Raw genomic sequence first — 10,713 nt, forward strand, 5'->3', positions numbered from 1 at the left:
CCCACTTTCTTTGTCAAAATTTTTTTTTATGCACGCCCCACCTCCCTATCTCTTTTAAAATAGTTCAAAACGTGTCTTATCCTCGTGAGAGGATAAAGATAAGTGGTTGCACATTTGAATTCAAATCAAATTTGAATTCAAATGCAAACCAACACATCCCTATCCACTCGGGCATGAGAAAAGAAGGTGAGTGGCTGCTTTGTGCATGGAAAGGTTTCACGAGAAACTCTTTCTCATGTAAGATATGGGGTGCTAAAGAGGATAAGGACATGGCGCATGGATTGGTTGCTCATTCAAATTCAAACTTTATTTTGAATTTGAATGGCCAACCAACCATCCTTATCCACCTATGTGGCGCACAAATGTGGGGAATGGGAAGGGCTTTGCGTGAGAGAAAATTCATGAGAAGTTTCTTCTCGTGAATTCAAATGGGTGCAGAGATATGAAGTGGCGCAGGGATTCAAATTCAAATGGTGGTTTAATCTTAATTGAACCAACCTAATCAAAATAGGTTAAGCACAATTAGAATAAATTAAATCTAATTTAATTAGACTTAATTAGGCTCAATAAAATCCTAATCAAATCAAAAATTGACTAAGTCCAACCCCTGATCAATTCAGGGATCAAACTATCTCGATGATTAGGTCAACTCTTAACCTAATCGGATCAAACCCAACTGAATCCAATTCAATTGGACTTGATTCAAAAATAATTACTCAATCAAATTGAGTTAATTAATGATTAAATCACTAATTAAACATTTCATAAATATTGAATCCAAATCCGATGGGCAATTGGGCATCAGAATTCATCGATATGAAATTCTGATCGAAAAGTCCCAAACCAGTGGGACTCTTGACCTCGGTACCCAAAATGTGTGGGACTCATGATCAGAGAATCCTGATTCTTGATCATAGAGTTCCAGACATGTAGGACTCATAGTCCACAAATATTAGAACTCTTCATCAGCCATCAGATCAGATAGGAATCTCTAATGTGTGTGACCCCGCAGGTTCGAACCTAAGCCGGTAGCACAGGAACAAATTTCTGTACTAATCGAAGTGACCATCTAGCAATGGTACCCGACATCTGGATAGGTCGAATAGTCACAATCGCAATACTCAGAACCTATGTGAATATGGTTACTGTATAATTCATCCTTTTTGACCCCTATGTTTAGGATGACTCAGGGTTAAACTGTCAACCCTGATTAGATCATCCGAGTCGTGCTCAACTCAATCAGTCCTGTGACTCCTCACTAGAACTATCCTGGCCAAAGTTTTGCTAAATTGAAATATGACTGTACATAGCTCCTGAACTGGAGTGGTCAATCCCATCTTGACACACGCACCGACAAGTCAAGTACTTGACTACACCCAGCAGCCTTCCGTCACTGAATTAAAAATTTAGGTAGTCCAGTGCCTAAGTGCAGTGAGTTGCTTGCAAGTCACCATGACGGTCTCAGATCAGAGGGATATTTATATCCATATCCCATCAGAGCAAATCTTGACAGCAGAGATAGCTCCGGAGTCGGTCACGTTCAGTGCAGATGTACCCTAACATCTCACCTGTATGCCATACCAGTGTCTCCACACTCCTTGGTTAAGAAGACAACCAACCTATATGGCACACAACGACCTATGCTCGATAAATATTATTGTCCTTGGTAACAACGTATCATTTGATCGTGAACAGGTTTAAGAACTAAACGACAAATCCTCCTTTGTCGAGTCTAAATAGTCCTAAGGACTTCACCACAACACAAGAGTTCATTAGAAGATGACAATTTGTGATAAAAAATATCAAAATAACTTTTATTTATTTATGATTTATGTACTAATACAACAAAGAGCACAACCGTCAACAGACTGACGATTGACTTTGGGACAGTATTCCCAACACCTAGACCATTCAGGATCAAAAGAATAAATTATGCAGTAACCATATGTATGGATTCTAAAATATTTCTTTACGATAATTCGACTTATCAAAATATCGAGAACCATTGCTAGATGGTATCTCAATTAGTGCAGGAATTGGTTCCTGTGCTACCGACTTAGTGTTTGAACCTATGGAGTCACGTACACAAGTCAAACAAAGTAGGAAGAAATTGACTTATATTTATATGTCTAATTTAGAAGTACTTGACTTGATTGAATATATAAGCCAGCTTGATTGAGAATTAAGTTACGGGTCAAACGGAATTGAAGAGTTGACTATATCTAGCTAGCACTACACATGAGGTACAAATTTGATCCCGTGGATGAATAGTTTCTGATCCATGATCCATGGAGCATATAAAAGATTGAATTTAAGTACTGATTAATTTTAAATTAGATCTGAATTAATTAATCTTAATTGGGTCCAAAATCTAAGTTAGACTTGGTACAAAAGTCCTAAAGAGTTTGGAATTGACAGTCTTTCGAAATTATTTCGATCCAGCTTCGAATTGGATTCAAATCGGATCTATTTTTGATGAGATATGAGTATTTTCACTTGTACTAAGATTCTCCTCTATTATGGGCCAACCAACACCTAGAGCTTTGCTCATTTGGGGTGTTCCATGTGGGTGAGGGAATGGGTGCAAATTGGTTATCATATGTGATGGCAATTCTATCTCATGTAGGAATCTTTCTTTCATGAGTATTGGACTGATTCAAATCAGATTTGAGTTAGGAATCCTATACTTATTAGGTCATAAAAATCATCTATAAATAGAGAAGGTCTTTACCTATAGATGCATAGCAAACAAATCAGATCGAGAGAAGAGAGAGGCGTGAGAAGAGAGAGGTCCCTTCTTCCCCCTTGCCCTCTCCTCTTGTTGCCGCCCCTTTTCCTTTGGGTGTGGATCCATCTTGGGTATCTCACCTGCTACTGTGAGATATTATACCAGCATATCTCATCCCTCGATTGATTGAGTTGCAAAGACAATTAGATTGAAGTTCATCCTGCTTTCCTACGGCGTCTGATGTGCATGCGAAGTAGAGGATCTGCACATCCAGGCCTCTACAAAGGTTTATATCAGATAATTTAAGATTTGATCTCTGGTTTCACTACTAATTAGGTTAGAATTTAATCCTTAATCATATAGATGAATATAAAAATTTTTAGATGCAACCTGTACCTTTCGAGGAAAAATAGTTTCTTTCCCTTCATTGATACCACTGTAAGATTTCAAGGTGGACATGCACAACGAAAGCGTAATGGTTTTTAAAAATTTAAACTATAAAATTTTAAATATTAAACTCTTAAATCAGTACCTCCTTGATAATTAACAATCATATAACATATATTCATAATAAGATTCAAGCTATAGAAGAATATCTACAGCGCTTGTTTCAAAATCTGGCGAACCTCCACCAGGCGCCCAAGTGTTCGCCCTTCAACGGTGATCCACACAAGGCTATAATCAGGATACCAACTCTCTAAGATGATTTCTCCATCAAAATTTTTACTCTGAGAATTTCCTTGGGTAGTAGGACCTCAAGACCTTCTTCCTCTCTTCCTAGCCTTCTTATCCCTACCTTTCTTCTCTCCTTGTCTTCCTTATATCTCTTCCTAGACTCTTGTCCTAAAATTGAACTTGTCCTTACTATTTTTGGATTTATCTTAATAAGAAAAAGAAGAGATTAATTGGACAATAGAGAGAGGGTGTAAGAAAGAAAAGATAGAAGCAAATTTCTGAATGAAACAAATCCCCCGGTGCACCCCCTTTAAATAGTTAGCGATAGGTTGCCTTCAGACTTGTCTTGCGCCCTCTCCACATGCCATCTCGCATCCATCAAAATTTCTCATGCCCCCTGATGAAATCCCATGCCTATCTAAAACTTTTTGACATATGACAATCATCAGAAAAAAATCCAAAAGATGCTTCACGCAGAAAGACTCTTCGAAATATTTTTCTCGATAATTCTCTGATGCATCGCGAGGCTTTCTTAGGTGCATTTTTTCTCCACCACTCATTAGTGAAACTTTGTCCATCCAATAGCCCAAGATTGAGATGCTAATTAGGTGTTGGCATGGAAAAAATCTGAGATTAAGATGAGGTGTGACAATTAGCTAAGAGTCCTTCACAACATGGACTTTAGGTTAGGCGCATGGATAGATTAGGCTAGTTTTCAAACTTCAACTAATTTTCATGATTAAACCAGAAGGTGATTTAGCTACAGAAGAACTCCTCTACATTTAAAAAGAAATCATGATTCTCAAAAAAATAATTTCACCATGGAACCATTGGATAAGGATGAGGAAGGGGCGTCCTATCTCTTGGGACGCCAACTCATGTCTTGCGCACAAAAATGCATCCCACACGCAAGAAAAATTCTTGACATGTGGGGACCTAATTATACAATGCCAAATCTCTGGTACATATAGTCAAGGATTGACCCAACTCAAATCCAAAATTAGTTTAAATTATTTGGATTTAACTAGCCCAATTTGGAATCAATTTCGAATCCGATTCAAAACAAGAAGCTAGGATTTGCAACATGTGTTGGCAAATCTATTATGCAAATATGATCTAATTCAATTAGACTCCTGATCAATTTTTTTTGTGTGTGACCCATTGGATTCCACATCTAGCCAACAATGGATCCGAGTGCAAGTTGATCTGATTTGATTAGAATTTAATCTAACCGATCTAAATCCAATCGAGCTAATCCGATTTCAGTAATTAAAACTCTTTCTAATTGGCGATCGAATTAAACTCTTTAATTTGATCAAACTTACAAGACAAGATTGACATCTAGCAATATATTATATCTATCTGAAAAATATAAAATTTTGATACAAATATCAAAAATATCCTTCAGTGAAAAATTACCATGCAATTCAATCCTGCGATCTCACTACATCCTGAATATGACTCTAGATATGAAATGATGTCAAATCTAATATTATATTTATATTTTTTTAATCTTTAATGATAATTTAATTAATAAAATATTAAAAATTCTTTCTAATTTTTATCCTACTTTGATCAAAGATTTTCTGAATCATCAATCGATCAAGCAAGTAGGATGCGATCTTCTCTTATCAGAAGTGATCGATTCCATATTGACCTACTCACAACCTTCATACATATTTTACTATATCGAGATCACTCTGTACATGACTAAGTCATGAATAAATATGAACCAAAATATGGATTTATGTATACAAAGTTCTATGGTAGTCTTAGGTCAAAGGATTACATACACAACTCCCACTATAAGAAAACATCTTTTGATGGATAAGTAAATTTTGTAAGACGTTTCTTAAGTTGGATCAATTTAGTAAACTCATTCTTTAATGAGCACTCACATCCTTGTATTAGTATCTCATACAAGTGGCTTATAAGATCAGCCACCCTCTCCATCGAGCATACATAGGAAGTGCTAGTCTATCCGAAATATTGATCCCCTACTCAATGCTCCTATAACTAAGAATATTTTAAATCAAAATTTTTAAGATTTTTGATCTTATAGGTATGATCTCATCGTAATCCTAAAATCATTATCCTGATTTATGGGGTTCATCATAATCATTATAAAAATAAGATGCAGTATATGATGAAAAATATCTTTTATTTATAAAGTGTCAATTATACGAGTCTGAAAGATTACAAGAAAAATCTATCAAAATATAAATTTCTATTGGCTTGTAGGGTATATTTCTTTCAAACAGACCATACGACACACCAGACGTAAGCTACTCTACATTGTACATGACTCTTTTTTTAAGTAGTCCTAATGATAGCTTGAAGATTTGAGGTGTCCCATGATTGTTACACTGATCCGAGGTACTCACAGTAACCAACGTATTAATTATCATAAAAAAAGTTAACCTGTATTAGTAATAAATTTTATTATCACAAAAAGTTAAACTATCATTAAAAAAATAATTCTTAATGACAATTTATTGTCACAAAAAGTTAACCTACCATTAGTGACAAAATTTATTATAATAAAAAAATTAATATGTTATTTTTTCTTCAAATAAACAAGCAAAATATACTAAAATTTAAATTAATTAATCTATTCATAATAATTCAAATATCGTTCAAATACACAGTCATATACAACACATAAAACTACACCTCAAAATACATAAGCAAATACAGTATATCAAAATATTAAACAATTCAACTCCAGTTAGTATCCAGTATCAAACATAATACTACACCTAATAAGTTCATAACCAAACTGTCTGGAAGTGTAGCTTGCGGATTCGTCTCCTTTAACTTATCAACATATTTCTTTTATGTCTCACTTATTATACTAGTAAGTAGATATCTATTGGTACTCATTAAGCATTTCCTAACATTATGATCTTTTGCTGGAGACCATCTGTACCTTGCCTGCAAAATATATCAAAGAATAATGTTTTATTATCATAATAACTTATTCACGTTATGAACTAAGTAAAAGTCTAATACATCACCTCAAATCTGTGTAGTAACTCATCCTTGATTATTTACTCCACCTAATCCCACAAAGGCTAAGCTTCTTTAAAGCACTACTTCAACCACCCAATCATCCGATATGGCACCTCAAGCTTGACGAATCTGTGAATTAAACATAAACCAAATTAGTCATACAAAATAACAATAAAAATAGATGTCAAATAAGAATATATAATTATCAAACCTACTTATTCATTTTTATTTTGATAGAAACTTTATCTACTATCAACTAACTTAAATGTGAATAGCAATATTGTATAAATCAATCATTATTACTATCAAGAAACTTAAACTCATTTTTTTTCTCATCAGACTCATCATTTTCAAATTTTTCTTCCTCATCGTCCGCGTCCTCTTCATCTTCCTCTTCTTCTTTCTCTTCCTCTTCTATCACTGTTTCTTTTAGTCTTTATCATAACTCATGTATCTCGTCATCATCAAGTATTTCATGCCGAGAGAAATAACTACAAAATGGTTACCAAAACACACCAGCATATTCATGTACACCAACTTCCTATCTCTTTCATTATAACCTATTGCCTTTTTGTCTTTCTTTTTTTTTAAAAAAAAATAATAACTTGCTCAGGGCATTAGTACGTATAGGAAAAGAAATATTGAAAGTTTGTCAAATGGGGTTTTGTAGCTGGTTTGTCAAATAAAACACAGATCTCATATTGGGAATGCATGTGCATCAAAGGCCTACAGAAAGTTGGTGGTGTTTTGTACCTTCTAAAATTGATTATAGGGAACAAGTTCACAATCAGAACACATTCACAAACAAATATACCTGTTACAAATCTCTCAACCAAATAAAGCAATAAAAGTTTTTTTTGTATTTTGGTAAAGGGGGATGCTACCATACTATTAAGAAGTAGTAAAGCTATGCATGATACAGCAACTGAAAAAAGGCCCAAGTAACAAAAGTAGTATAAGTATAGTGGGTCGAAACAATATATGTAGATACATCAAGGTAACAGAAGGAACATTCAGAAAGTTTAAGATACTGCCAGTCGGCAAACAAGCTTTCCTACACTGTGATAAACCATAAGCATGGCGGCACTGAACAATATCATGCTGTAGCATTGATAAGAAGTCAATGAAGTTCCCCTGAGTATACATGAAGAATGAATATAAGGAGGTATATTCTGCATTATAAGAAGTCCAGCAATTGTTTGCGTGAAAGAAGATAATTACCCATAGTACCATTTGCCACACTAAATATAATGAAATGTAAGCTATATCGCAAAAAATCCACCAACTGTTTGCATGAAACAATGCCATCAACCGTAATATCAGTTGCCATAAAATATAATGAAATGTAAGCTATATCGTAAAAGATCCACTAACTATTTGCTTGAAACAATGCCATCAACCATAATATCATTTGCCACAGACTAAGATAGTATGTGAAATTCTGACCCGGTTCAGCATTAAACCACATCCAGAAGAACAATGCTGAACACCAAACCCAGCTACTTATGAATAAATTATGCTGCCCATTAGAATAGATACTCGTGAATAAGTTATGTTGCCCATATTGCTGTGAAGCCTGATGTTGGAACAACTGAAACTCAGAGAGTGTACACCAAATAATGAAAGTAATAAAGAACAAGGAGAACTGAAATTGGTAGTAAATCAATCCGAAGATCAAAACTGTATGCAATGGGTTTTGAAAGGATGAACAACAGCAGATTGAAGTTAGAAAGTGTTGATAGCACCTATATTGATATCCTGCCCAATAAAACAGTAATAGTCCAGCAGACCATGTGCAACAATAATTAAACCTAGCATTAGTTGTGTTCCTGTATGTATGAGTTCCAACAAAATTTCTGAACAACTTGCTCAAATGTTGAAAAGGTGTAGAATGTGTTCCAATTCCTATCAGTATCTATGTTCTTTGAGACATCATTTGGGAAGAAATGTTACCAGCAGCACATTGCAAGCAAGGAAAACCGTATAGGCTATGTTCCTTTTGTAACATCTGGCAACAAATCACTGAGGCAGCCTTTGAAGATAAAGCATAAATGAAATACCAATCAAGATCCTATAATAGGTAGGAAGAATAAATTAAATTGCCAATCCCATTGGTTAGAACTTCATCTGGGATACAGAAATCGTAGGCACCATTATAATCAATCAATGAAAGCTGCATTACCAAGTGAAAGGCTATGAAATTCATCCTAAACTAGGGCTAGCAGCTAAGCAATAAAAGATTTTGAGTTCAGCTTGATAATGGTAAGAGAATATTCAGTCTAAGCTTTAGAAGAATGCAAATTAATAGGAGCAAGTCATATGCCATAAGATTTTTAATCTTTTAAAGTAAATATACATTCACCCACATCATCTTCTCCCCCTCCCCCTCTTCCGCCCTCCCCCTCCCCCTCTTCCGCCTTCGGCCCATCTCCTTCCTCGCCATCCTCTGCTGCTTCCTATCTCTTCCCCCCTATCGACGGCCTCCCCCCTGCCCTCTGATCTCCCTCAGGTGCTGTCCTTTGCCACAAATCACAGAAAGGAAAAATAAAATGAAAAGAAAATGAGGGGAAAAGGAAGGCAAATGATCAATCCATATGGGAAAAAGATCTTACCTTTTGATTTCTTCTATCTTTCCTTCGTTCTCGTTGATTTTTCCTACATATTCCCTCAATTTTTCCTTTGTTTCTTCTGTCTTCAGGGTCTCAATCAGGTGGAGGCTTGAGCAGCCGAATAGAAAAAGGTTAGATGATGGCTAGGGCTATATATATATATATATATATATATATATATATATATATATATAAAAGAGTTTAAATAGATATATTAGTAAGCCTATATAATTATGCCTTATTACATGATTAAGATAGTGATTAGGCCTTCCAACAATCTGGATTCAAATCCTCATACCATCTTATTATTTATATATTTTTATAAAAATTGATTATATATATTTATAAATTATAAAATTTAATAAAAAATTACTATATATTTTCTAGATATATATTTTTAATAAATTTATTATATATATATAATTAAGTTTCGATAAAAGGTATATGATGGATAAATCCCAAATCCAAACAAATTTTAATTTTAAATTCCAAAATCTTCTAAAATTTTATAGAATACTACTAGACGCGTCAGGGATTGCACTGTGTACAAGTCAAATCAGCTAATATCCATATCTATCTTGTAATTAATTAAAAATTTTATATCCATATCCATCTAATATCTATCTCAGATCGGATCTGGTTGGTTGAACAGTGGTATTTTCATTGGATGTATGTCCTAGAAGTCAATCTTGACTGACATATTTCATATCTCTAGGATATGATTTTGTACTTATTGGGCAGTTATATTACCATTCATGTCTATGTATCTATGAATCATCCAAGGAATTAACAAGATGATGACACATATTCTCCAAGAGTTGAGAATTTGAAGCATATATCATTTATGGTTGATTCCTAAATTGCTCTTGGTCAAATGATCATCATGAGAATGGTGATTGATCTGGATAGACCAATGCACAGATTGCTTCCTTCGGATAGATGGGTCTCAAGTCTGCAGTGTAGAGACACTGGAGCAAGAGTGCAGGTGGTTATTAGAGAATAACTAGTACTGAGCATGACCAACACGAGAAGTCACATGAATGTCTGCTCACTCGTTAATGACTTTCTCGATGCTGCAGTTGTATGACTGATCTTTTGATCTGAGATGATACTACTACTCGCAGTGAGGCTGCTGGAGTTTGACTGACACATCAACATGGGTCTCAAAAAGCTCTTGTAGTAGATGTTGGTGACAGTTGGTCCACTATAGGAGTGGGGTGTGCATCAAGATGGGATCTAGTGATCCTAGTAGAAAGGAGTAGTCCTATGAGATTTAAGAGGCTGAGTCCTTAAGTCTATGGCCATAGTAGTGTTATTGATGAAAAAGAATTTTTATAGAATCATATATAAACTTAAGCTGATTGAATCTATCATATGTTGAGGTTTGACGATTTATCCATGACCTGCCATCTAGTCGGGACTCACGATAGAGGGACTGAATCACACGTTAACTACACCTAGAGGTTCATTTCAATTCTACTGAGTTGTCACTACATACTGCTAGGTGTCACTAGTGGATTGTGAGAGCTCATTAGGATTATTCTGGATCGACAATCCTTGTTGAGTTAGAGTGAAATTATTCTGACCCATTGAAAAGAGTTTCAATGATACGATGATAGAGATCATTGTATGTCTCACTACCAGATAGAATTGAACCTATGAGGTCACACAAGAAAGAAATTAAGCTTG

At 34.9% G+C, this 10,713-nt stretch overlaps 1 long non-coding RNA gene across 4 annotated transcripts; it reads right to left on the reverse strand.

Moving 5' to 3' along the window:
• Positions 1–5,991: 5,991 nt before the first annotated feature.
• On the reverse strand, positions 5,992–9,160 carry LOC105035076 (uncharacterized). Of its 4 annotated transcripts, none has more exons than XR_012136649.1 (4): positions 9,028–9,148; positions 8,782–8,927; positions 6,421–6,544; positions 5,992–6,337 (listed from the first exon to the last, which is right to left on the reverse strand). It is a non-coding gene; the product is annotated as an uncharacterized lncRNA (long non-coding RNA). The 4 variants fall into 4 exon arrangements; XR_012136650.1 differs by having other exon boundaries at positions 8,782–8,932; XR_003799227.2 differs by lacking the exon at positions 8,782–8,927 and having other exon boundaries at positions 9,028–9,160.
• Between the last annotated feature and the right edge of the window lie 1,553 nt (positions 9,161–10,713).

Source organism: Elaeis guineensis, chromosome 14, assembly GCF_000442705.2.
Source record: "Elaeis guineensis isolate ETL-2024a chromosome 14, EG11, whole genome shotgun sequence".
In the NCBI taxonomy this organism is placed as follows: Eukaryota; Viridiplantae; Streptophyta; class Magnoliopsida; order Arecales; family Arecaceae; genus Elaeis; species Elaeis guineensis.